Here is a 24,559-nt window from a genome sequence, read left to right as displayed (position 1 = left end):
TCAGAGTAATGATTAACTTGAGAATCCTTTGCTGTGTACTATACATTTGAATTTCCAAAACAGAAAATGACTTCAGCTTAGACATTATCTCTGGCTAGTGGAGATATTCTGAAAACTGTGGGTCACTGATTTGTCTCTCAGCCAAACTTTCTGGTCCAGATTCCCTCCATGAAAAAAAGTCTCTTCAAAGTCAATCAGATAATTTTGCCCTTGACCACTGAAAAGCAGGATTGGATTTGCTCTGCCTGTTTTGAAGAGCCAAAGCAGAGTGAGTATCATTCCCCATCAGGTATTATTTGTGAAGTGAGCCCTTAAATGAAAGGCTGGTATAATGTTATTGTTCCAATTGTCTGCCATTAGTTTAACTCTAATTCAGCTGCTCTGGGCCTGTACATAGAAAATACTTTTTCTGTCCTTTGGTTAAAATATTTCCTCTTCATCCTTCTTAAAGAACCTTCCCTTGGCAAGATTATGAATATGTTTTAGTGCCATATCATCATAGTTTACACCATACTTTTGTTTGACTGCTGTGAAAGTGAAAGTGGTAGTTGTTCAGTCGTGTCTCACTCTGCAATCCCACGGACTGTAGCCCTCCAGGCTCTTCTGTCCATGGAATTCTTCAGAAAGGAATACTGGAGTGATTAGCCATTCCCTTCTTCAGGGGAGCTTCCTGACTTTCCCAACTAGCCTACTAGTTCATATGTTGGCGATGGAGCTGATTCCTTCCCTTTGGTTGCCAGGGTTGCCACATAAGCCACATATGGACCACACAGAGTCTCAGTGCTGTGCTGTGCTTAGTCACTCAGTTGTGTCCCACTCTTTGCGACCAAATGGACTGTAGCCCACCACCCTCCTCTGTCCATGGGGCTGCTCCAGGCAAGAATACAAGAGTGGATTGCCATGCCATCCTCCACGGGATCTTCACAACCCAGGTCTCAAACCCCTTGCCATAGAGGTTTGTTCAGGGGTAACCTTCTGGTTCAAACTGACATACCTAACATCCTTTCTGAAAAATATCTTTTATTTGCCCTGTGACGATGAGTTTGGGACCACCTGTGGACATCCTACTGCCCAGTGGAGCAAGCAAAACTGAGAATGAAGTCCAGACAAGAAGATAGAGCCTTGGTTATATTTTAACTGCTACATTCCATCCCACCTTAAGATCCACTTGGGGTTAGAGTAGTATGATTTGGGAACTTCAGCTTTTTTCATAAAGGCTGATTTGACTGCTGTAACCAAAAGGGTCCTGGCCAATGCCTCTCTTCTGACTTGTGCCTTAAGTACTTTGTGCCTCTATATGACTTCATCTCCACTCAGCCTGCCTCTCAAGTAACTGGCACAGCAGATCCTCTACTCAATAATCACAAGCATGCTACTGCAACAGAGAAGACCAAACCTGACTGCATATTGTATATATTCATTTAGCTCTAACTTTTACGCTCTGTTGGAGAAGGAAATGGCAACCCACTCTAGTGTTCTTGCCTGGAGAATCCCATGGACAGAGGAAGCTGGTGGGCTACAGGCCATGGGGTCGCACAGGGTTGGAGGTGACTGAAGTGACTTAGCACGTGTGCTCTGTTGCCTGTGCTTCGTCATGCTGGCTTTGTGCCTTTGTAGAAGAATGTTGCCTGAAGCCTGTAATACACAGAAGAGCCCATTTTCAAGGCTCTGACCTTTAAAGATATATTATTTTTCCATTACAATAGAGACAGAAAGTTGTAGGACAGGGCATAACCTTTGTCTTGTAGGAGGTTTGGAGGAATAATGTGACCAGACCTAAGAGGATGGCAGCAAACACAAGGAATTCTGCCACCAAAAATTTGCAACACCCAGCCATACCCCCTTCCTTTTTAATGTCAAGGAAGTTTGAATTCTACTTTTTTTTTTCCCCCTTGGAGTACATTCTGTTTTTTTTTTAATTATTTTTAATTGGAGGGATAATTGCTTTACAGTATTGTGTTGGGTTCTGCCATATATCAACATGAAATCAGCCAGAGGTGTATGTTATGTCCCTTCCTCTTGAAACCTCCCTCCCACCCATCCCACGCATCTAAGTTGTCACAGAGGGCTGTTTTTGAGTTTCCTGCACCATACAACACATTTCTACTGGCTAATTTTTCGTATGGTAGTGCATGCGTGTCCAGGCTGCTCTCTCAATTCGCCCCACCTTCTCCTTCCCCCGCTGTGTCCGCAAGCCTGTTCTCTCTGTCTGCATCTCCACTGCTGCCCTGCAGATCGGCTCATCAGCGCCATCTTTCTATATCCTGTACACGATACTCGCTTCTCTCTTTCTGGCTTACTTCACTCTGTATAATAGGTTTTAGGTTCATCTATCTTATTAGAACTGAGTCAAATGCATTCCTTTTTATGGCTGAGTAATATTCGATTTTATATGTGTACACAACTTTCTTGGTAGGATGGTTTTCTGGGACACTAGTCCATCATCTTCTTGGTATGCTGGCTTTCTGAATGAAGCCAGTGTTCATTTCTCTAATACTTCATCTCTGCTTTTATTGGCCTATCATTTAGCAAGCAGTACAAGCTTGGGCATGGTAACTGTACCTGTACCTGAGGCCTTAAGGGCTTTGTCAGGCACTTGACTTGATAATTTCTCACAGTCTTTTAGATAAACATGTGGATGGCTTATTAGTTTTTAAAAATATTTACACCTTATAGAAAAACTCAGTATTCTGAGTACAATATAATATAATAATTTAACCTGTCAGAAGAATTAAATGAAGTTTGAAAATTTGAGATTTAAAAAACAATGGAGTTAGATGCATATTCCTGATTTGGATTAAAAAACTGCATTCACTTACTTGAAAATATCTATTGTACAGTTCCTAAAAGCTATGCAGTATGCACAGAACTAGGATACAGTAGAGAGAAAGCAAGGCTAGTTTCAGGCCTGAAGGAGAGTATTTATTTTTTAGCAGGAAAGATTGACATGATTTAAAAAAATACAAATAAATACATAATCACATCTATGAGTGCAAGTTTGGGGATGTATATAACAGGGGAGTTTTAGTTCTGGGGTTCAGATACCTGAATCCTAGAGAAAGTAATAACAGAATATGAATTTAAAGATAGAATAGTAGTTAAGTAGAAGAAAACATAAGAGTGGAGCTGTATTTTCAGGAGAGAGTAGCTTTTTTTTTTTTTTTTAAAGATTTTCAAGTAGAAAGATCGATGATTTCTTTGAAGCACTGGAAGAAGAGGGAGACTGACAGCAGATGAGACTGAAGATGTAGACAAGGGCCCAGATCAAGCCAGGCCTTTCAAGTCTTAGTGATGGCGACCGTTTTCCCCTTTCAAGCCATGGCAAGCCGTCTGAGGATTTGAGTGCACAGAGTGGCACAATTAGGTTTATGTTGGAAAAGTTAGCCTACCACTGTACCTTAGTGATTCTTAGGTCTGGCTCATACTAAAATCATTTTGGTTTTGGCCAAATCATTTTGTGGGTGGTGTGGAGCTCAAAACAAAATACTATTACCTGGTTCCTATCCCATTCCCATAGAATCAAAATCTATTTGATTTTGGGCTCCTCAGTTCAGTTCAGTTCAGTTGCTCAGTCATGTCCGACTCTCTGCAACCCCATGAATCGCAGCATGCCAGGCCTCCCTGTCCATCACCAACTCCTGGAGTTCACGCAGACTCATGTCCATCGAATCCGTGATGCCATCCAGCCATCTCATCCTCTGTCGTCCCCTTCTCCTCCTGCCCCCAATCCCTCCCAGCATCAGAGTCTTTTCCAATGAGTCAACTCTTCACATGAGGTGGCCAAAGTACTGGAGTCTCAGCTTTAGCATCATTCCTTCCAAAGAAATCCCAGGGCTGATCTCCTTCAGAATGGATTGGTTCGATCTCCTTGCAGTCCAAGGGACCCTCAAGAGTCTTCTCCACCACCACAGTTCAAAAGCATCAATTCTTCAGCGCTCAGCTTTCTTCACAGTCCAACTCTCACATTTATACATGACTACTGGAAAAATCATAGCCTTGACTAGAGGGACCTTAGTCGGCAAAGTAATGTCTCTGCTTTTGAATATGCTATCTAGGTTGGTCATAACTTTTCTTCCAAGGAGTAAGTGTCTTTTAATTTCATGGCTCCTAGCTCTAGTTATTTTAAAAGCTCCCTTCAGGTGATGTTTGGGATCTTTATTCAGTTGTCAGCAATGTATCAAACAAAGCACATTTCCATTAAATAATTAAAGAGGGCATGTTAAACAACTGCCACATATGAGTTTGACAGAATGTGACCACTTGCTGGTCTGATAATTCAAGTTTTGGATACTTTTTCTTAACATTAGAAAAGGTAAGTAACTTTTTAGAATTTTCCAGCTCGTAGTAATGGATGGTGTCTCATAGTGAGTTATCCCTCTTCAAATAGACAAGTTGAAAGGAGCCAGGTAGTTAGTCTGTGGAGAGACATTGTGTGTCTCAAAGCAGCGTCCTTTGGATTAAATCATCATTTTCTGCCTTTGTATGAAGTCTGACCTTGGTTTTTCCAGTTGTTTTATGATTTTTGCTTTTGTTTTGCCATTGTTTTATTTTAAAATTAAGAACTACCCTACCTCTTTTTTTCCCCAAAAGAAGTTGGGCCCCTCGACATGATTAATAAGTTCATGAACCACTTGCTATGATTTCTTTCAAAACAAAGGCTCTAGAACCCCAGACAGAAATTGGATACTTCAGAATTTGTAGTCACCATTTCCTCAGTAGGATTTCTTCCTTGACTTAGGGGATTTTATTTTGTAGTTGCTGCTGTTAATTTAGAGCATTGCCCATTGCCAAACATGGGAATTGCAATTGTTAATGGTCTTCTATTTTTAGAATGGTAATCTTGAGCTCTTAAGGTTTGGAGAGAAGGTCCAGTTCTCTGCAAATAGCACTTTGTTCAGCCTCGTATAACTGACTGCAAATTTGGTCTCACTGTTTACCTTGCCTGTGAGTTAATCTTGAAGAAAGACTTCAGTGTTATGTGTAGAGAATAAATGAAAAGTAGTCATGTGGTTGGTTAATGTTCCAGTACAGCATTAGGGCGCTTGTCTATGCTTAAGGTGGTAGACCCCTATTATGTAAAGGGTTGTTGGCAGAAAAGTTAATTAGCCAATCAGATAGTTGATTCTAGGAACTCAAACTAAATGTGAGAGTAAAATTTTGCTTTTCAGTGAGAGAAAGAGTCTGGTTTTTGCTCAATTCAACAAAAGGAAAAGTTAGACAGTTTGCATGAATTATCTCATCAAATTCTAATAATTCTGTAAGGTAGAGTCTGTTGTTATCCCCATTTTACAGATGAGAAAACTGAGGCCCAGAAAAGTCAAGCAAACTAATCAGGATTCACAGCCTTTAAGAGACAGAGCTAAGGTTAGATCCAGGCCATCAGATTATAAGCCTTCTCTTGTGAAGGTTAGATGATCCTGCCTTTCCCAAATGATGCTAGGATAGAGAAAACACATGGAAAATTCACCCAAATCCTACTTTCTGGCCTCAGTTATAACATTAAGAGTCTTTGCACCTCTGGACAAGTCATTTCATCATGTGGACCTCCAACTCCCTTTGCAAAATGAAGGGTTGATACAGTTTGTATCAGATCATCTCTGGGGTTCCCTCCTCCTCTGAAGTTCTCTGATTCTATAATTCTATAATTCACCTTAGAGGTACACACGCTCCTTCCCCACCCCATCCTCCACAGACACTGCTTCCCAAGGCAAAAGTCGAATCCTCCTGAAAGAACCCATTGCAGTTTAATGCTAAACCCGAGATCACTCCAAGTCTATTATTCACAACAGCCCCTCAGGAACACACAGCACTTTTAAAATCTGGCAAGCCAGTTCTTCAAAATAAGTTGCTAGTGGGATATGATTTTGAAGTACAATATTCGTACCCCAAAAAAAAGAAAAGAAAAAGAAGCTCAGAATAAATGAGGCTTTCTCTTTAAATCACCTTATTCTACAATGTTACTTTTGACAGATTAGCTTTGGCTTTTTAGATAAGGGGTTTTCAGTGTGGGAGAAGAGGGGTGTCCTCTTCATATCTTTAGAAATTTCCTTTAGTGTTTTATGGAAAGGTAGACCACAGGGTCCAGGAGAATGTACCTAAGACATTGATGGAGTGCCATCCAGAAATAATCACAGGTGCAGAGAATTAGGACACATCCTAATAAAAGGTACATTTTTTTTTCTCCCTTCTACTTCGTTATAGAAAATATTACACAGTCTGCATTACACAACACCTATTCAACCAGCATGCAAATGTTACATTTTCAGACCAGCATCTTATAGAGCAGAGAGCCACAAGAGTGCCTGAACAATAATTGCATTATTTATAGTGGCATCAGTAAAAGATGACACAGCAGGTTGAGGGAACATCTCAGAAGTACCGACCCAGTCTGAAAATGCTAAGAATATTGTTCCCCCTCCAACAGTTGAAATGTTGAGCAAAGACAGAGGCAATGGCAGGTAGGGAGATCAAATCAGAATTCCCATCTCTCAGTTGTAATAGGCTTATAATCAGGACTGGCAAGAGTCGGGGAGTTAGCGGAGCTAACATGGGTCATCAGCTGGGGATTGTGAGAGGAAGGAGAAAGTTGAAAAGAGGCGGCATGGGGCGGCAGCAAGAGGAGACTCAGCTCCCGCTTCTAGCACCCCAGAGCAGAGGCCGTGTGGAGAATGGCTGAGAAATCAGCATTGGCTCTAGAAGCCCTTGCCTTTGTGGTTGTGTGAGCCCAGCAGACACATGGGCACTGGGGCAGGGGAGCGCGTCTGTGCTTGACACATGTGTTTCCCATTGAGAGCTGGAGACAGCCCAGTAGCTGGGAGTTGGCCTGACAAAGCTGTATTGAAGTACAGAGTACGGTTTCAAAGCAGTCAGAAAAAGAACGGGAATGCTGTTCAGGAAATTCTTCAGGCATGGGCAGGGACTTGGCTGCAATTCTGCAGTTGGAAAATCTGACTGGGGCAGCTTCTGAACGCAGGCTGGGCCTGCTCACCCTCGGCAGGCCGAGTGGCTGCCTCCTTCCAGCCGCTCCACACACGCCTGGATTGTGTGGGACTCAGCAGCAGCTCTGTGAAGCAGAGGAGAGGTAGGGGACTGTTCGGTCCTTGCATTTCCACGCTTTCTCTTCACTTTCTTACCTGCTGATTGTTTGGAAGTACTCGGAGTTTTTGTGGTTGGTGGGAGGGGGGTGTGTATGTGTGGGAACAAGTTAGAACTTCATCACTTAAACATCTGGTGTGGGGATGTAATCTTTCCTTCTCCCCCAGGCCCTTCCAAAATGTGGTTTTCAGCAGGGCAGAGACGCTTTGAAAAGTTAGGATTGAACTGGCAACACCACTGTGAAAAAGAAAAGTCTGTGAACTCATGAGTTGTCACCCTGTTCCAACCTTCTGTAACTTTTCTACGAGAAAGGACAGTTCACTGACAGGGAAGATAATTTTAGATGAGACTGTCTGTGTTCTTCGCTTCATGAGAGTTTGGAGAGGGGCATTTATAGCAGAAAATGGCTTTCATTTTAGAGGGAATCGGGGTTTGAAGTTTCTATTTTGGATTACACTTTCAGGGTGTAGGAACAGAAAATGTGCGTATGAGATCCTGGCATCTTTTATTATCATGTGGGATTTTGACTGTCATTAGGAGCTCAGTGATATATTTGCTTAGAAATAGGCTGGATCAACATGTATAATTCTGTTTCTATAATAATTTTCAGTTTTTCTGAGTTGCAGAAGTATCTGGCAGTTCTCTCAGAAAATACTTCTGTAACAATGTTGTGAAGCAATTATACTCCAATAAAAAATACTTCTGTATTTTATGACGTATAGATAACTATAGAGTCGTAGAAGGCAGTAATTTACTCAAAATCAATTAAAAGATAGACATGTAACCGTGTGAATTTTATTTAATTTATTCTATTTTGCACCTTACTGAAGAGAGTGCTTTTAAAAATAACAAATTTTAGATAATTATTTTTCATAGATATCAATTATAATGCAACTGATTTTTACCCCTCCTCCACAAAAGCTATACCTTATCCTACATTTAGCATTTAGAAAATGCAAAATATAATATAAATGCATTTCAGGAAGTGGTTCAGTTCTGAAAGAGCTGGACCAAATCTCACTAGAGCTCTGTGATTTCTGGCAGAGCCATGAGTGACAACAATGGTGTTTTCCAAAAGGGGCTTGGCCAGGAGTATAGTTGGAGAAATAGATGAATGAATGGATTTGTGGCTGCTTTATGAAAAGCAGAAGAGTAGCTAGATATCTTAGGGTGGACCTCAATAAGGTTCGTGTTTACTTTTACTCTAAAGTATCTCAACAAGTATCTGATAGCAGAGAGATTAGTGGGTGAGTAAAGAGTGCGGGGCTGGACTTGTTCATATCTGTCTGCATAAGACCTGGGATGCATGTGCAGGCATTGTGTTTTGTCCGTGGCAAGTCAGCCCTCTCAGTTGGCAATGTTATTTTCTCTACAGTCTGCACATGGAGGAGGGAATTAGGAAATGACTGGCAGCAGGAATTCTTATTCTGAGAAATGGCACACAAATATTTTCTTCATGGATGTCATCTTTGGGTTGGCTCGGCTTGGGTTGGAGTGAAGAGAGTTTGGAATAATTCCAAAAAGGGGGAAGAAGATAGGATAGACAGTGACTACACTTGGGTTGCCTATGGAGCGAGTAAGATGCCAAGACAGATTGGGAACCAATGTGAACCACAGCCAAACACACTGCCTGTGAAAAAGGAGACTCTGGAGCTCTAGTGTCATGCTCCTCTAAATTTAGCGCATGTTGAGCTGAACAGGCATGAAATAACAACTTCACGTTGCAGGGCTGAGCACAACATTGCCTGGAACTTGGAAGAAACTCTATAGTTTCCCTCTTTTAGAAGTACGGGAGGTGGAAATCCAGCTGCCCTACATTGGAAAAAAAAAAAAAAAAAGGAAGGGTGAAGCGGGTAGAGGTGAAGAAATGTATGGCAGAGGTAGAAACTACAGGGAGGGAGGAGTGGCCACAATGCCAGCTGGGTGGAAGGAGATCCATGTGCAGGGGTGCAACGTACATGCTAGAACAGCAAAGCCCAGTGGGCCCTGATTGGTTCAGCTTGAAATGTGCAGCTAAACCATGGCCTTGGTGGGCAGAATTGTTTTACCATGTTCACAGTAGAAGAGCCCATGGTCGGTCCACCATGCTCTGCCTTATGGAAGTAATCAGAAAACACATTTTGTAAGAATGGCATTGCCCAAGGGTTCAGATTTCCTAAGTGAGGAGGGAGCAGGCTCTTAAGGCCTTATTTTTAACCTATATTTGTTCCGTCCAGAGATATTTCTGCTGGGAGTGATGAGTGAAGGGGCCAGGTGGAGATGGAGGAGGGGTGGCAGTGGGCAGAGCTCGTTTCAAGGCCTGCCCTTGGATGCTTCATCCTTAAGACAAACTTTTGAAAAGGAATATATTAATAGAAGGATACATATGCTTTACTGAAATTCGTGAATTTAATTTTATCTCTTTTTTTATTTTAAAAACATCTCCAAGGGCATGTGCCACATTGTTGGTGAAAGTATTTAATATTCTATAAGTTGAGAAAGTTCATGGAATTATGGAATTGACCATCTGGAAAGGATTAAGGCTTAACATCCTGTAGTCCAGAATCTGAACTTCAGTGATATAAAGACCCCTTTTAACAGGGCAGGAGAAAGTCCATGCTCCCACTGTTTTAATCATACTGTTATTTAAACATGTACAAACCCCAAAATACTCACTTAGATATTACCTCTTTATTTTAATAATTTTTAACCATCCATAACACTAAAATAAATATATGAATTAAATACAGAGAAAAGTATCTAACAATATTCAGGTTATCAACATTGGTTTCTTAATATAGAGGGTGTTTTAGTGTGAGCATAAGTCTTATCAGACTCTTTGCAACACCATGGACTGTAGCCTCCCAGTCTCCTCTGTCCATGGACTTTTCCAGGCAAAAATATGGGAGTGGATTGCCATTTCCTATTCAGGGAAACTTCCTGACCCAGGGATCGAACCCACATCTCTTGTATCTCCTGCATTGGCAGGCAGATTCTTTTCCACTGGTGTCCCCTGGGAAGCCTAGAGGATCCTTTACTAGAATTTAATAAGGTTTACACCATGAACATGGAACTAAAGATTCTAATTCCAGACACTCATACTCATATCCTGGATAGGTACTTGCTTCTTCCATGACTTTTTTTCTCTTCAAATGTACCTTCATTTGCATGTCAAGATATCCTTTGATGTGCCCCTTGAAGGAATATGTCATTTTGTGTTATATCACACTCTACTCCTTTCTCTAGTCACGACAGTTGGAATCAAATCACTTGTTGCCAAATGACTGTACACCGAATACAAATGCACACACCAAAACCGCAAGCAGTAGCCACTGGTCATGACTTGGATCTGCATTTCCGAGGATAAAGTTGAAAAAAATAAAATAAGCACATCAAAGAAATGAGACAGGAAAACACAAGTACAAATTTGGCAAAAAACTCTCTGAGTCTGGAGAAAATCTGAGAATCCCTGGGTCTTGGAGACTCTACCTTGAGAAGTAATGATTTTGACCAATTCTGGTTCCATGGAGGAAACTCTGCAGGAATTTCAGAGGGAATGGCTCTGGAAACACCCCATCCATTTTTCTAAACAGTATAGCCACTTTTATTTGTTTATATATATTGGGGTTTTGCAATAAATTTCATTTGAAGTAAGAGTTTTAGTGCTCTATCAGTGAAGGCTCCATTTGGCTGGAAATAGAAACCCTGCTCATAGAGTCGGAACATGTAGGACCTCACTTTTTGTGCATGTGATGTATATTACACCTAGATAGTCCAGGACTGTTGTGGCAGCTGAGCAGTGTCTCCAAAGATCACAGCTTCCTTCTGTTCATTTTTTTTTCATCTCCACATGTCATGTTCAAGTCAGAACAAAAATGGCAAAGCATGAAGAAGAAAAATACTTCTCACGAACCTTTGCCTCTTTAATCAGGAAGGGATCCCCTCCCACACAGACTTCCTCGTGTCTCAGAATATACTCAGAACTGGGTCATGTGCCTACTGTTCCCATGCAGGTATAGTACTATGATGCGTGGAGGCCCTCTGAGTGTGGAATAGGAGCCCACAGGTCCAGATCAAGAGTTTTAGAACTCTTCCAACTGTCTTTTGCTTCTATTTTAAAGAAGTATGCACTGAGACTAGAAAACATGTTACCTCCTGGGAGAGCACAGGTGTTTGGAGACAATGGTGATGCTTCTTGTCCCTTGACTCTGAGTCTAGTGTCAACTACTTGTTACGTGTGTGGCTTAGTAATGACAGGTGATACTTTGGAAGCTATGTCAGAGAAAGTAACAATAGAATCTTAGTAGTAGGAGGGCCCTCAGAAATCACCTGGTTCCATGGTCTTTAAAAACCTCTTGAATCAAAATTTCTGAGATTCGAGTTGAGGAATCCCTCTATTTTTAAAAAAATCCTCAAGTTATTCTGTTGAAGCCAACCAGACATTGGTCTTCAGAACTGAGTCTGTTTTACACTGTTGGGCCTAAATCATTGTTTACTACACAAGTGCTATTTATAGTACTGCTGACAGATGTCAGCCAGATGTGCCACCAGTTCATTCAGTGATGGAGAACCTCACTATACTGCAAAGCAGCTCGGGGCATTATTTATCATCTCCAGCCTCCGCAGGTTGGGCCACGTTGACATCTCTGTACTTTGTAACCCATGGCCATTGCTATACTCCTAAGGCACATTAGAGGGTGGTAGGAGGCCTTGGTGCAGAACTGAGGTGAAGAGAAGGAATAAGAGTAGTGGTGGCCACAAGTCTTGGGATAGGTCCTGAGTTTACTAAGAGCTGAGTCTCAGTTTTTCCAACTGTAAAATGGGATCAGATGCCTGTAAAGTGTTTTCTCTCACATGCTACTTTTTTTTTCATTCTCAAACTATTTCTTTATGAATGTCTTAAAATCTTTCTCGCTCCATTGTCTTTTCTGCACCCTTATCTTTACCCTTTCTCTGAACACAGTCTAGGCAGCCTCCCCCTGACAAAAATAAAATTCCCTAAACTCAATTCCAGTCATCTAACAGGGGAATATTGTATGAACAGGACACCTTCATACATCTGTGAACCCAAGGAGTGGAGGGTTATTGTAAGCAAGAAGCAGCACAGTAAGAAAGAAGAGTGGAAGAGGGGATGATGTTGTAGCAGAGGGAGAATGGTTACACTGTGAAGTGAGCCTAGGTTTTGAGGTACACAAACCTGGACTGTGACCCCTGGGTGTGTGACCTTGGGCAAGTTACATCCTGTCCATGAGCCACAATTTTATCATCTTTAAAATGAACAGGGTAGCATCCACCTCATAGTATGTTGTGAGCTTGTTCTTAGAATGTCCTTAGCTTGATGCCTTGCACATGGTAAGGACTTAAGTATGTTAGCTGTATATATTTCAAATTAGTTCCACATGATGCAAACTGACAAAGAAGGAAATAGCCGCATCAAATGATACAATGAAGCACTGAGACAATCAGCAGAGGAGTGTTTTATGCTGAATAATCCAGGTTACTTTTTCGTTGTCACCTTCATTTCTCTGAAGATTCCGCTGTCCTTTTTGCTTTCACCTTTGCTACCACACAGAAAGGTAATCATCTATCTTATGGTTTCAAATTCCTTTTGTCAAATGTGAACTGTCTTCTATAAAGGAAGCCATGTAAGCCGTGACCTGTTGAGCAAGTCTGCAGGACTGGGGGAGGGACGCGTCACCATGGTTCACTAAGGGTATAAATCCTGTGAGATTGGTTTGCTCAAAAATCTGCTGGTTGTTGTCTTAGTGGAACTCTGGGTATGTAGGTGGATATGGAAGTGGTAGCTTTATTCTTCTTTTTAACCAATAATACAGTGGCACCTAGTACAGCAAGCACAGTTTCCTGATAAAACTGTTTCACTGGGGATTAGAAATTCCCTTCTTGTTCAGACCACAGAGCCTTGCCAGGATCAGACTTGACAGGATCAGACTCTGATGATTTCTCTGAATTTCAAATAATATATTTTGGAATTCCTAGAAACTCTGCCATTATTTCCCATGGTCAAAATATTTGAGCACTGAAACTGGTCTCATAAAGCTCAGAGTAACTAAACATCAAAATGAGCTCTTTTCTCCACTCCATCATTCCCCACTACCCTGTTGTCCCAACTCCAACTGGGGTTGTGGTCCTGGGCCGGCATAGTCAGTGAAGGAATATGCTTCAGACCTAGAGATGCCTGTCCTTTACTTCCTTTTCTTACCTGTAGTTGTCTTCTTTACTGTTCTATCCTCCTCGCTCTTTCCTTCTGTGTTTTTATTGCTTTCCTCTTCCCATTGTCAGTTTCTTTCTTTTTTCCTTTGTTTGTTTATGATGTTTACCAATGTCATCTGCTTCCCTCAGCGGGAAGGAGTGTTAGCAATAGACCAGAGTCTGGACAGCAGAATTTTTATCACATGATGACAAACATTACCTCCTAGGCTGGCGGTGACCTTCAGAGGTTTGTGGTCTCCCTTTTGTCACTGGTGAAGCTAATCCTGGTGTTTTGTAGGCCAAGAATACAAACACCACCTCCCAAACTGGCAATCCAGGGCTGGCCTCTGGACACATTTTGACTCATGAAGTGCTTTTTGTTGTTGTTTACATCCACTTAGTTACAAAGCACTTACATATACTGATATTATATACAAATTTAGATCTCTGGATTATGTAGAAGAAGCTGGAGAATGGCATCCCTGGCCTGACTTCTTACGGTGCATCAGTTGGGGGAATGGGTAGTGTTTGTCGTTTTGAGAAGGCACCTGTCCACTTCATTGATTGATCCTGCCTGCCTTATCTGACATCAGTAAGCTCTCAAGAGGGTGTCTCATTGGAAACACAGAATATAGAAAATCATTCAAGTGACCATTTTTTCAGTTCTTTCAAGGGTGGTACCTACAGTATATTCTAGATACTTGAAAGAGAAGTTAAAACATCGTGCCTTAATTCTCCCAGAGGACACCATTGAAGCCAAGTGTCGATCGGGAAGAAATACAGTAGAACAGCATAGTGGCCAAGAGCGTGGGTCTCAAAGTTGGACATTCTTGGGAATCACCACCTCATAGAATTGTACTTAGGATTAAAAATCTGAAATGTGACCGAAATCAGAACAGTCACTGCCACTAGGGGTGAGGATTGAGGAGGAAGGAACATAAGGGAACTTTCTACGGTGATGGAAGGATTCCTTGTCTTGACTGAATATTTTTTATACAGATTTATAAAAACTCAAATGGCACCCCACTCCAGCACTCTTGCCTGGAAAATCCCGTGGACGGAGGAGCCTGGTGGGCTGCAGTCCATGGGGTCACTAAGAGTCGGACACGACTGAGCAACTTCACTTTTCACTTTCATGCATTGGAGAAAGAAATGGCATCCCACTCCAGTATTCTTGCCTGGAGAGCCCCAGAGACGGGGGAGCCTAGTGGGCTGCCATGTATGGGGTCGCACAGAGTCGGACACGACTGAAGCGACTTAGCAGCAGCAGCATAAAAACTCAAGCTGCATAGTGAATATCAGTGTGTTTGACTAGTTTTAAGTTATACCTGAATAGACATATATACACATGAGCATGTGTATATATAGACATGAGTGAAGGCATGCAAAGTGTATAATAACTTGTAGCTGTTACTGTTATCCTGCTTCTTTCTGGACACTTTGAGTATTTTTTAAAGAAATAATCTTTAAAAATTATTTCTTGGCTAAAAATGAGATGAAGAGATTTTTCTTTTCAGACCACAGATTTTATTGCAAGTATGTAAGAGCACAGATAATAGCTCAAAATCCTTGCCAAACACAATTGTCAAGGGATAACCTATGGGATCAATGCTTATTTTTTGGAACTATTGAATCACTGTAGAAGGGTGTGCCTAATTTGTTGCAGCTGTTTTTCATGATGCTGTAAAAATATATGGGTTTCAGAGAAATATCAAAGATAATTTATTACCTGGGTGAACAATGCCTGTACTTAGAGTAACATGTGCCCTGGCTGAGAGCTACAGTAGTCACTCAAAAAGATATGAAGAATCGTCTTAAAATTAGTATCTGTGTTGAGAAATTTTAGCTATAACTGCTACAAAAATATGTTCTTAATTAGTAATCACACTTTTGTGACCAAGTATACACATATATCTGAAAGCATTTAAAACCAGAACTAGAACAGAGTTTTCACTCTGGGTTCAAATTTTTGCTGTCTTTAACAAGCTGAATGACTTCAAATAGTTGCTTAACCTCTCTGTTTCTCAGTTGCTTTAACTGTAAAATCAGAATAGTAATTATATGTCTATGAAGATTAAATAGGTTCAGTATAGCATTAGAACAGAGTCTAGTACACAGTAACCGTTATGCAAGTACTTATCATCAGTTTTGTATTCTTTGTGTTAGGAAACCTGGTTTTGTTGCCATTTGATTTGGGGTATTGTTCAAAAGGCAGCTGAATGTTGGCTGATGAAAGTGATGTCAAATAGGAGCTTCAGTTGAAAAGACTAAAGCCTGAAATTTGTGGGAAACATGCTGGTTTTCAATTTAGCCGTCTTGTGGCTAATTTACTCTGCGACCTTGATGAAGTCGCTTCACGTCCCTGGACCTAGTTTTCTCATCTGTACTTGTGACTTGACCTTTATATAGTCTGTGCTTCCTTCAAGTGTTGTGTCTCAGTGTTTGATCTTACATGTTTGAGTCATGTTCATTATTTTATTATACAGTTCGGTCCCCAAGTCACAGAAGCTCTGTAGTGGCCCAACTGCAGTTGCCATCATCTGGTTCTGATCCGAATCATCCTTGAGGGTATAAGAAGCACTGGATTTATGTACCATAGAGTAGCTGAAAAGGTTATAGAGGAGGCCACAATGGGTGGATGCAGTGCCCTTTGCCTGTGAAAATGACACTATTAAATTTGCTATCTGTATTTGAAATTACTTTTCCTGTTTAGGGTGTTCAGTTCACGTTCTTTCCTGGTTCTCAATGCGGTGTCAAGGACTATGTTTAGAATGATGTATGAATGGTATGCAGAGCCAGATCTTCCCTGACTGTCAAGGTTCCTTCAAATCTTTGCTCAGATACTGCTTTCTCCATGAGATCAGCCTTTCTCATGCTTTTAAAATTTGAACCTGCCCAGCTCTCCATCCCCAGCACTGCTTATCTATGAACTTTTCCGTCTTTTTATTCTTTCATCTTTTACCTGTAGCCCCCATTCTCTTAGATAATAAGTTTCAAGCATAATTTTCATGTTGGTTAGCTATCTCTCCCATCATGGCCTCCTGCCACTGCCTTGAGATTAGGGATCTGTGGCTTGCTCATCCATGTGTCCTAAATGAGTTGAGTTTCACTTTCATGCATTGGAGAAGGAAATGGCAACCCACTCCAGTGTTCTTGCCTGGAGAATCCCAGGGACGGGGGAGCCTGGTGGGCTGCCGTCTATGGGGTCGCACAGAGTCGGACACGACTGAAGTGACTTAGCAGCAGCAGCAGCAGCAGTGCCATGGGAGCTCCTGAAGGAAAACACAGATTTCTCAGGTGGTAGTACCACATATGCCTTTTTAAATACACCCCATGCTAAATATATCTAAGTGTAATTCTAAATGTCTTGCATCCTGTTCAGCAAAAGTTAAGCTTTTGCCTCATTCTATGTTTAATGGAAGGAAACACAGAAATTGAGTCCAGACCCTAACCAACTTACTAGTTAGGAGCCCTTGAGAACATCCCATCGTTCCTTAGGACCTCATTATCTTAATATATGAAATAGTTTTAATAAGATTGATCCCCTAGAGTGTCGTCAGAAATGTATGAGCTAATGTATCTGATAATGCCTAGTACAAATATGTATGTGTGTTTCACAAAGATATTTCTGTCTGAAATGACCTCAACCGACACCTCACACATCCAAATCTCTAGGACAGTGAGAATGAATGTTCATAATTATACTGAAATATCTTCTAATTCATCAGAGATAAGAATTTTGAATTAAAATATAAGGTGTTTTGTACTTTGCATAAAGACTTGGATGATAATATCTATACAACACAAACACACACTCAAACCTACCTTAACCTAGCAATTCATTGTCTCAGGTCTTCTCTGAGAGGTCTGTTGGGACATCTGTGAAACCTGTATAACCCATTCCTGAGGCTTTACTTACATGCAGAAAACTTACACATTTCATTTCTGAGCCCTGTCTTCCCCCTGAATTCCAGATTCATTTCTAAGTGCCTTTGTAACACCACCCCCATGGATTTTTCTGTGCATTTCAAAATCAGCATGACTAAACAGAGCTCTCTCTCCCCACCCCCTCCTTTTACTCCATTCGCCTCCCGCCCCACAAGCCACAGGTTTCCCAAAGTTCTCCATCCTAATGAAGGGCACTATCATTCACCCTGCTGCTCATGCCAGAACCCTAGCATTCTCCTTGACTCCTGTCCTTTACTTACACATGCTCTCTGTCTTGGGAAACAGCATCTCTTAGCTCTACTTTCTCAATATAGCAACTGGTCACATTCACATGCAGCCTCTACCCAAATCTGAGCTCCTGTCACCCTCTTTGGGTGACTGCAGGAGTCACAAGTCCCCAGTTTCTCTGCTGGCATTCCTGTCCCCTGCAGTATGTTCTTTAGAGAATGAGAACAATTCCAAAGGGAAAATCTGATCACTGCTATGCCTCGGTTCTCTGATAGTTACTGTCACTGTCAATATCATACCTGTGCTTTTACTGTGGCACGTAAGACCCAAGGGGCACGCCTCCTGCCTGCACTTCCAAGCTTACTTTCAGACACTCTCCCCTGTGTATGCCCTGATGTCTCCATACTGTTCTTAAACATGCCAAGTGAGCCCTTGCCTCGGGACCTATACACCTGCTAGTATTGTTTCCTCTACTGGAGTGCACTGCCAAATGTCCTCATGCTTTACTCTCCTGCTTATTCACGTTTTTACCTCAAATATTTCTACCACAGAGAGGCTTCCCTGACCATCCTACAGATAAGAACTTCCCCAGTCTTTGTCCCCTTCTCTGGCTTTACATTTTTATTCATAGGACTTTTCCCAAGAGTAAGTATGGCAAGTTTGATATTTGCTTGTCTGTTTCTCATTTCTTCCACTAAAATGTAAGGACCAGGATGCATTGTAATACCCAGTAAGTGTTTATTTGTTTAAATAAGCATTCATATCAGAAAATTAGTGGAAACAACCTCAGTGTTCACCCCTACAAGTTGGTTGAGTTAAATATCATGTACCATACAATTTTAAACAACTTAAAAAACAGATTTTTGTGTTTTTTATTGGACTATCCCTGAGCTATATAAGTAGATCAAGTTAGATTGGGAACAGTAAAGAATGAAAATATTCCCTTCTTTTTGTAAAAAAGAAAAATTTAAATGTGAGTATGTATGCTTTGAGTGTATATATTGCATAAAGCCTGCATGTGTATTGAACATTTATATAGGAATAAGAAAGAAGTTGGTAATAGTTGCCTCTGTGGAGAAAGGCTAAAAGTGTAAATGAAAATGAGATTTTACCTGTATCTCCTTCAGTTCTTTTAAATACATGCACTTGTTTAATTATTTTTTTTTTCAGTAAAACTGTTCAATACTTACATGTTCAAATTCTTGAAAAACTAAAAGATGTAATACCTAACTTATAATTAGTCCAAATATTTATTTAAATAGGAAATGCCATTCCTGGATCATTTTATACAAACAGACATTCACTTTTCTGGGCAGATTTTACAAGGAAAAAAAATGTTGATTGTTATATCAAAGGTAAAAGTACAGTGTTGTTACAATTGTCAAAACTGTATCAAACATTAGCAATCCAAGACTAAAACCTTATATGGATGGCTGAGTGAAAACAACCTTGAAAGCAGATCATTTTAAATCTGAGACCTCAAAAATTAACATGACTAATGTAAAATTATTTATGTGCCAGAATCATCCAAAATGACTCAGATTTACAATAAATTCTAGAAACTGTAATGAACCTGGTTGAGGACTTGCTTATGCTTGCTATTTATATAAACTGATTACAGTTGTAAACAGTGATGTAATTCCTGTTTACTTTTACGTGTTCTGGAAATTCCAATATGCTGCAGCAGTGTTAATCCTAGCTCACTTGGTTTGTATCATTCGTTTCATTTCTAAATAACTGAATGTATTTATTGGTCTAGCCATGTTAATTCTGGACTATTACCATAGCCTATGAGCAGAGTATAGTTAACCTGCAGTCTCTCTCTGCAAACCCCTCTCTTAATTCTTTCATCTGAGCTCATCAGTGCCTACCCTGCTGACCTTCCTGCTTCTGTTGAGGATTCTCTTAAGGCTGAGATACTTGCTTGTGTCCCCTGCCAGAAAACTTGTTCTAACTCTAGGTCTCACTTGAGTTGTCCGTGGGACAGGATGGCTTTCCATGACCAGCGTGGGTCACCCCCTACTCTCTATCATGGATCCTGCCTTATTTACTTCCTCCCACCTACTTTAGTTCTAATGGTTTTATCCAGTTACTTGTTTACTGTCCATCTGTCTCATTAAAAATACAAACTTAGTAAAGACAGAAATACCCTACTTATCCTTTTGGAGACCTGTATAGCGCCAGGCTCTACTGTGGTAACTGGCACGTAGTTGTTAGTTGCCCAGCAGTGTCCGACTCTTTGTGACCCCATAGACAGAACTCCAGGGCTCCCTGTCCCTCACCATCTCCCTGAGTTTGCCCAAGTTCATGTCCATTGCATCAGTGATGCCATCCAGCCATCTCCACCTCTGATGCCCTCTTCTGTCCTCAAATTTTCCCAGCATCAGGAAAGAACAGAATCAGCTGTTTACATCAGGTGACCAAAATACTGGAACTTCAGCTTCAGCATCTGGCCTTCCAATGAGTATTCAAGGTTGATATCCTTTAAGATTGAGTGGTTTGATCTCCTTGCAGTCCAAGGGTCTCTCAGGAGTCTTCACCACCACTGTGTGAAGGCATCAGTTCTTTGGTGAAGTGCCTTCTTTTGGACAAGGAAATGGCAACCCACTCCAGCATTCTTGCCTGGAGAATCCAATGGACAGAGGAGCTTGAATGGGCTGGGGTCCATAGGGTCACAAAGAGTCGTACACGACTGAAGTGATTTTTCATGCACACCTGCCTTCTTTACGGTCCACCTCTCACAGCTGTACAAACCTTTGTCAGCAGAGTAATGTCTCTGCTTTTCAACACAGTGTTTATGTTTGTCATAGCTTTCTTGCCCAGAAGCAATCATCTTCTGATTTGATGGCTGCAGTCATCGTCCATGGTGATTTTAGAGCCCAATAAGAGGAAATCCATCACTGCTTCCAGTTTTCCCTTCTATTTGCCATGAACTGATGGGGCTGGATGCCATGGGCTTACTTTTTTTAATATTTAGTTTTAAGCTGACTTTTTCACCCACCTCCTTCGCCATCATCAAGAGGTTCTTTCATTCCTCTTTGCTTTATAACATTCAAGTGGTATCTACATACTGAGGTTGTTAATATTTCTCTTTCCTATCTTGATTTCTAGCTTGTAAACTCATCTAGCCAGGCATTTCTCATGATAAAAAAACAGGGTGACAACATAGTAGATGGTCACAATTTTTTTTTCTGTTGAAAAATAGATTGGGATTGGGATTTCCTTCACCTACGAGGTCTGTGCTTTGCTATGTTTCTTTCTCCCATGGTATATGACTGTACAGAGAATTGCACTCTTTAGCATTCCCATAAATCCCCTTATGGAACAAGACACTATGAAGCCTGGTGGGTGGAAGAGTCAAGCAGGCCTTAATAAAATGCCTCTCAAAGCCTCCTTGTCCTCGTCTCTACCCTATTCGTAGAGTGGATCATGGCCCATAAAATTTTACAGGCTGCAAATAAAAAGCTTCAAGAAACTTGATAGCACTGATGTGTCTTTAGAAAGTTTATTGATTGTTTTTTAATCATCCCTCAAAACATAATCATTTTCCACAGATGACTGATAATGCAGATACTGTAATGGTTTTCTAGATATCTCTTTTATTTGGGGAAGAAATAAAAAAAAATTGTTCTTCTCCTGAAGAAGAACCCAACTGAAACAAATCACTAAACACAGAAAGTGATGGTTTCTAACAGCATTCTTCTAGAATAGGAGTTCAGCCTCATGAAGGATGCCAGCTGTGTATGTTTCTACCCAAAGCCCTTCCATCATCCTTATATCAACTGATAAAACATAGGAAAGAGAGCAATAGAAGATTTTCTGGTAACTATCTGGTATATACTATAAATAGATTTAGGAAGGGGAGTGAACATGGGTATGACCACTTGAGTATGATAAGGCCAGTTTCTGTGTTAAGATGTCAAAGACTTGTCAAATTTGTTGGATTTAACACTTTGAGACTCAGTGTAGGAGAGCCTTAAGCTAGGCATATAATGTGACTTCCTGAATTAGAAGAGCAACAGCTACAAGACCAAGGTATCACTTAAGCTGAGCTTGGCTCAAGGATCTCTGTGAAGACTTCACAGTGATCATGGCCTTTGTACAAATCGTATGGCTCCTTTGACTGATGCTGGGCATTTGTGAGGTCACTGAAAATAATCTTCATGGTAGCCAAGCCCCCAAGTCTTGGTAGTGTGATCAGTGACAGAAGTGAAACCAACCACACAACCTAAGAGGAGTTTCTCCACAAGTCCAAATCATAAAAGTGGATGCTCTCCTTGAGACTGTCACATTAAATGAATGTCAAGACCATGCTTTCGGTAATACTGCATGATCCTGTGTCTGAAAATTTGAATGTATGAGACCATGAGGTTATAGCTCAAAACCAGGCTTTTCAAATACCCATCCAGAATGATTTTCTTTGGAAATTCCATGTCTGTTATTCTTGCAACTATTTAATTAGCCATTGTCATGGGTGATTTTTATATTATGACATTGCCCTGATGATTGGCAATTCCTCTTTATTAATAGCAAAGCAGCACAAAGTTTACAACATTCGTACTCTGGGAAATGTAATCCTATTGCATTTTGTGTGCAAAGAAACAGGGTATCTTTAAGTCACCTGGCTTTGTTTATGAGCAGGTGAACATTGAGAATAGCCTTATGAAGGAGTAAAGTAATGCTTTGGAGTTAATCCTATTTAACATCAGTATAGTTGCATGTGCCTTAGGTAAGGGAGAAAAGTTGTATAAATTGTCAATCTTTTCCTTCTGATCTTAGAGCTGTTTACTTTTACTGGAGGATGTTCTTTGCTATTTAGCATTGGCTTGATTTTTATTTGTTCATTGAATAAGTGTATGCTATTATGGGGCTTCCCAGGTGGCAGTGCTGGTAAAGAGCCTGCTTGCCATTACAGGAGATTTAGAGGCACAAGTTCAGTCCTTGGGTCAGGAAGATACCCTGGAGGAGGGCACAGCACCCACTCCAGTATTCTTGCCAGGTGAATCCCATGAACAGAGGAGCCTGGTGGGCTATGGTCCATAGGGTCACAAAGAGTCAGACACGACTGAAGTCACTTACCAGAGCACAGCATACTATTATAGGTAATTTTGCAAGCATATGTATAATTACATTATTCAGTTAAGTTCAATTCAGTCGCTCAGTCGTGTCCGACTCTTTGCGACCCCATGAATCGCAGCACGCCGGGCCTCCCTATCCATCACCAACCGCCGGAGTTCACTCAAACTCACATCCATCAAGTCGGTGATGCCATCCAGCCATCTCATCCTCTGTTGTCCCCTTCTCCTCCTTCCCCCAATCCCTCCCAGCATCAGAGTCTTTTCCAATAAGTCAGCTCTTCGCATGAGGTGGCCAAAGTACTGGAGTCTCAGCTTCAGCATCATTACTTCCAAAGAACTCCCAGGGCTGATCTCCTTCAGAATGGACTGGCTGGATCTCCTTGCAGTCCAAGGGACTCTCAAGAGTCTTCTCCAACACCACAGTTTAAAAGCATCAATTCTTCAGCGCTCAGCTTTCTTCACAGTCCAACTCTCATATCTATACATGACCACTGGAAAAACCATAGCCTTGACTAGACAGACATTTGTTGGCAAAGTAGTGTCTCTGCCTTTGAATATGCTATCTAGGTTGGTCATAACTTTTCTTCCAAGGAGTAAGTGTCTTTTAATTTTCATGTCTGCAGTCACCATCTGCAGTGATTTTGGAGTCCATTTAATTTTGAATTTGGCAATTTGGAATTACATTATTGAAAATATTCAATTTTTGAGAATTTTTGATGCATAATTGATATAGAGAGAGGGAAAAATAAGATGGTCAATCACATCAAACAACAAATATTTATTCTGTATCTATTGTGGTCTAGACATTGCTATACTCTTATAAATCAGATTATTACTTCCTTGTGTCAGATTTGGCCTTGGGTTTTCACTGACTTTTCAATAACATTTGAATCTCTTATAACCATCTCCAAGGCCCAGCATCATCCAACTCCAGCCACCATTTCAGCCTCATCTCATGCTGTTCTCTGCTTCACTCAATGCAATGAGTCACACAGGCCTTGTCCACATTGGGGCCCTTGCCTTTGCTTTCCTTCTTCCTCCTGGATTCATTCTTTTTCCCCTTCCCTTACTTTGATGTCTTTTATTGTTCTGGTGGGCTGCCGTCTCTGGGGTCGCACAGAGTCGGACATGACTGAAGCGACTGAGCAGCAGCAGCAGCAGCAGCGTTGTCCTTCAGATCTCAGTGTAAATGTTACATCCTTAGATAGTTCTCTCTAGATGAGTCTTGAGTCTATATAAAATAATTTTCATCCTGTGATAATCTTTTTCACGTTACCAGATATATTTCAGTATAGACACTTTACATGGTTCATTTTGTCTCTTTAAGCATTTGCTGTTCAAAGTCCCCCAACACTCAGCCTATGAGCTTCCTGAAGGCAAGGTAAATCTTCCTTGTGATATCTTGAGACTCTGTGCAGTTTATAGAATTTGTTCGATGACGGAATCAATAGATGAAAGACATTTAGAGAGGTTTAACTTAAGATGGAAACTGGAGTGATAATGATAAGTTGAGTTTAACATTCATAGAGTTACGGAATGAAAGTATAACAATGGCCATTGTCTCTGAGATGGGAGAGAGAACACTGACTCATAACATGAACTTGAGATAAAGAGGCAGAGAAGAGATATTGAAAAGACAGAAATCAGAGATAGAAGGAAGGGGCCCTGGGACAGAAGTGTCATGAATTCCAAAGAAGGACAGGGTTTCCAGGGGAGAAGGAGATGTTGGTTAATAAGCAAAGCTTCAGCAGATCCAAGAAAAGGACATTGCATTTTGACCAGGGACATAATTAGTGATTTTTGAATGGGCTATTTTAGTAGATAAATGAGAATATGAAGTTTTTAGTATTTGTCAAGGACCTGGGGACCCTGGACATCAATGAGAGTAAACTTAGGCAACATGTGGAGAAAAATACAAACGTAAGCTAAGATTGTGTTTAATGACCAAGAGATTTGTGCACAAAACACTGAAGACTGCAAAGAATGTTAAACTCAGTACATTGCTAAAAAGAGTGATAGAA

General features: G+C 40.9%; 1 protein-coding gene across 2 annotated transcripts in view; it reads left to right on the top strand.

Annotated features, from left to right (window-relative positions):
- SGCD (sarcoglycan delta) overlaps positions 1–24,559 on the top strand; it is a 607,252-nt gene that overhangs the window by 170,992 nt on the left and 411,701 nt on the right. The window contains exon 1 of one of the 2 annotated variants that reach the window (XM_040241449.1): positions 6,759–7,081. The exons of the other annotated variant lie outside the window; for it this stretch is intronic. The gene's annotated coding sequence lies outside the window, so the exon portion shown is untranslated. Of the gene's footprint in view, positions 1–6,758; positions 7,082–24,559 lie in introns of those variants that run through there. 2 annotated transcript variants of the gene reach the window in all.

Source organism: Oryx dammah, unplaced genomic scaffold, assembly GCF_014754425.2.
Source record: "Oryx dammah isolate SB20612 unplaced genomic scaffold, SCBI_Odam_1.1 HiC_scaffold_5, whole genome shotgun sequence".
In the NCBI taxonomy this organism is placed as follows: domain Eukaryota; kingdom Metazoa; phylum Chordata; class Mammalia; order Artiodactyla; family Bovidae; genus Oryx; species Oryx dammah.
Note: the sequence above shows the minus strand (reverse complement) of the source record. Positions and strands in the feature narration are given on the sequence as shown.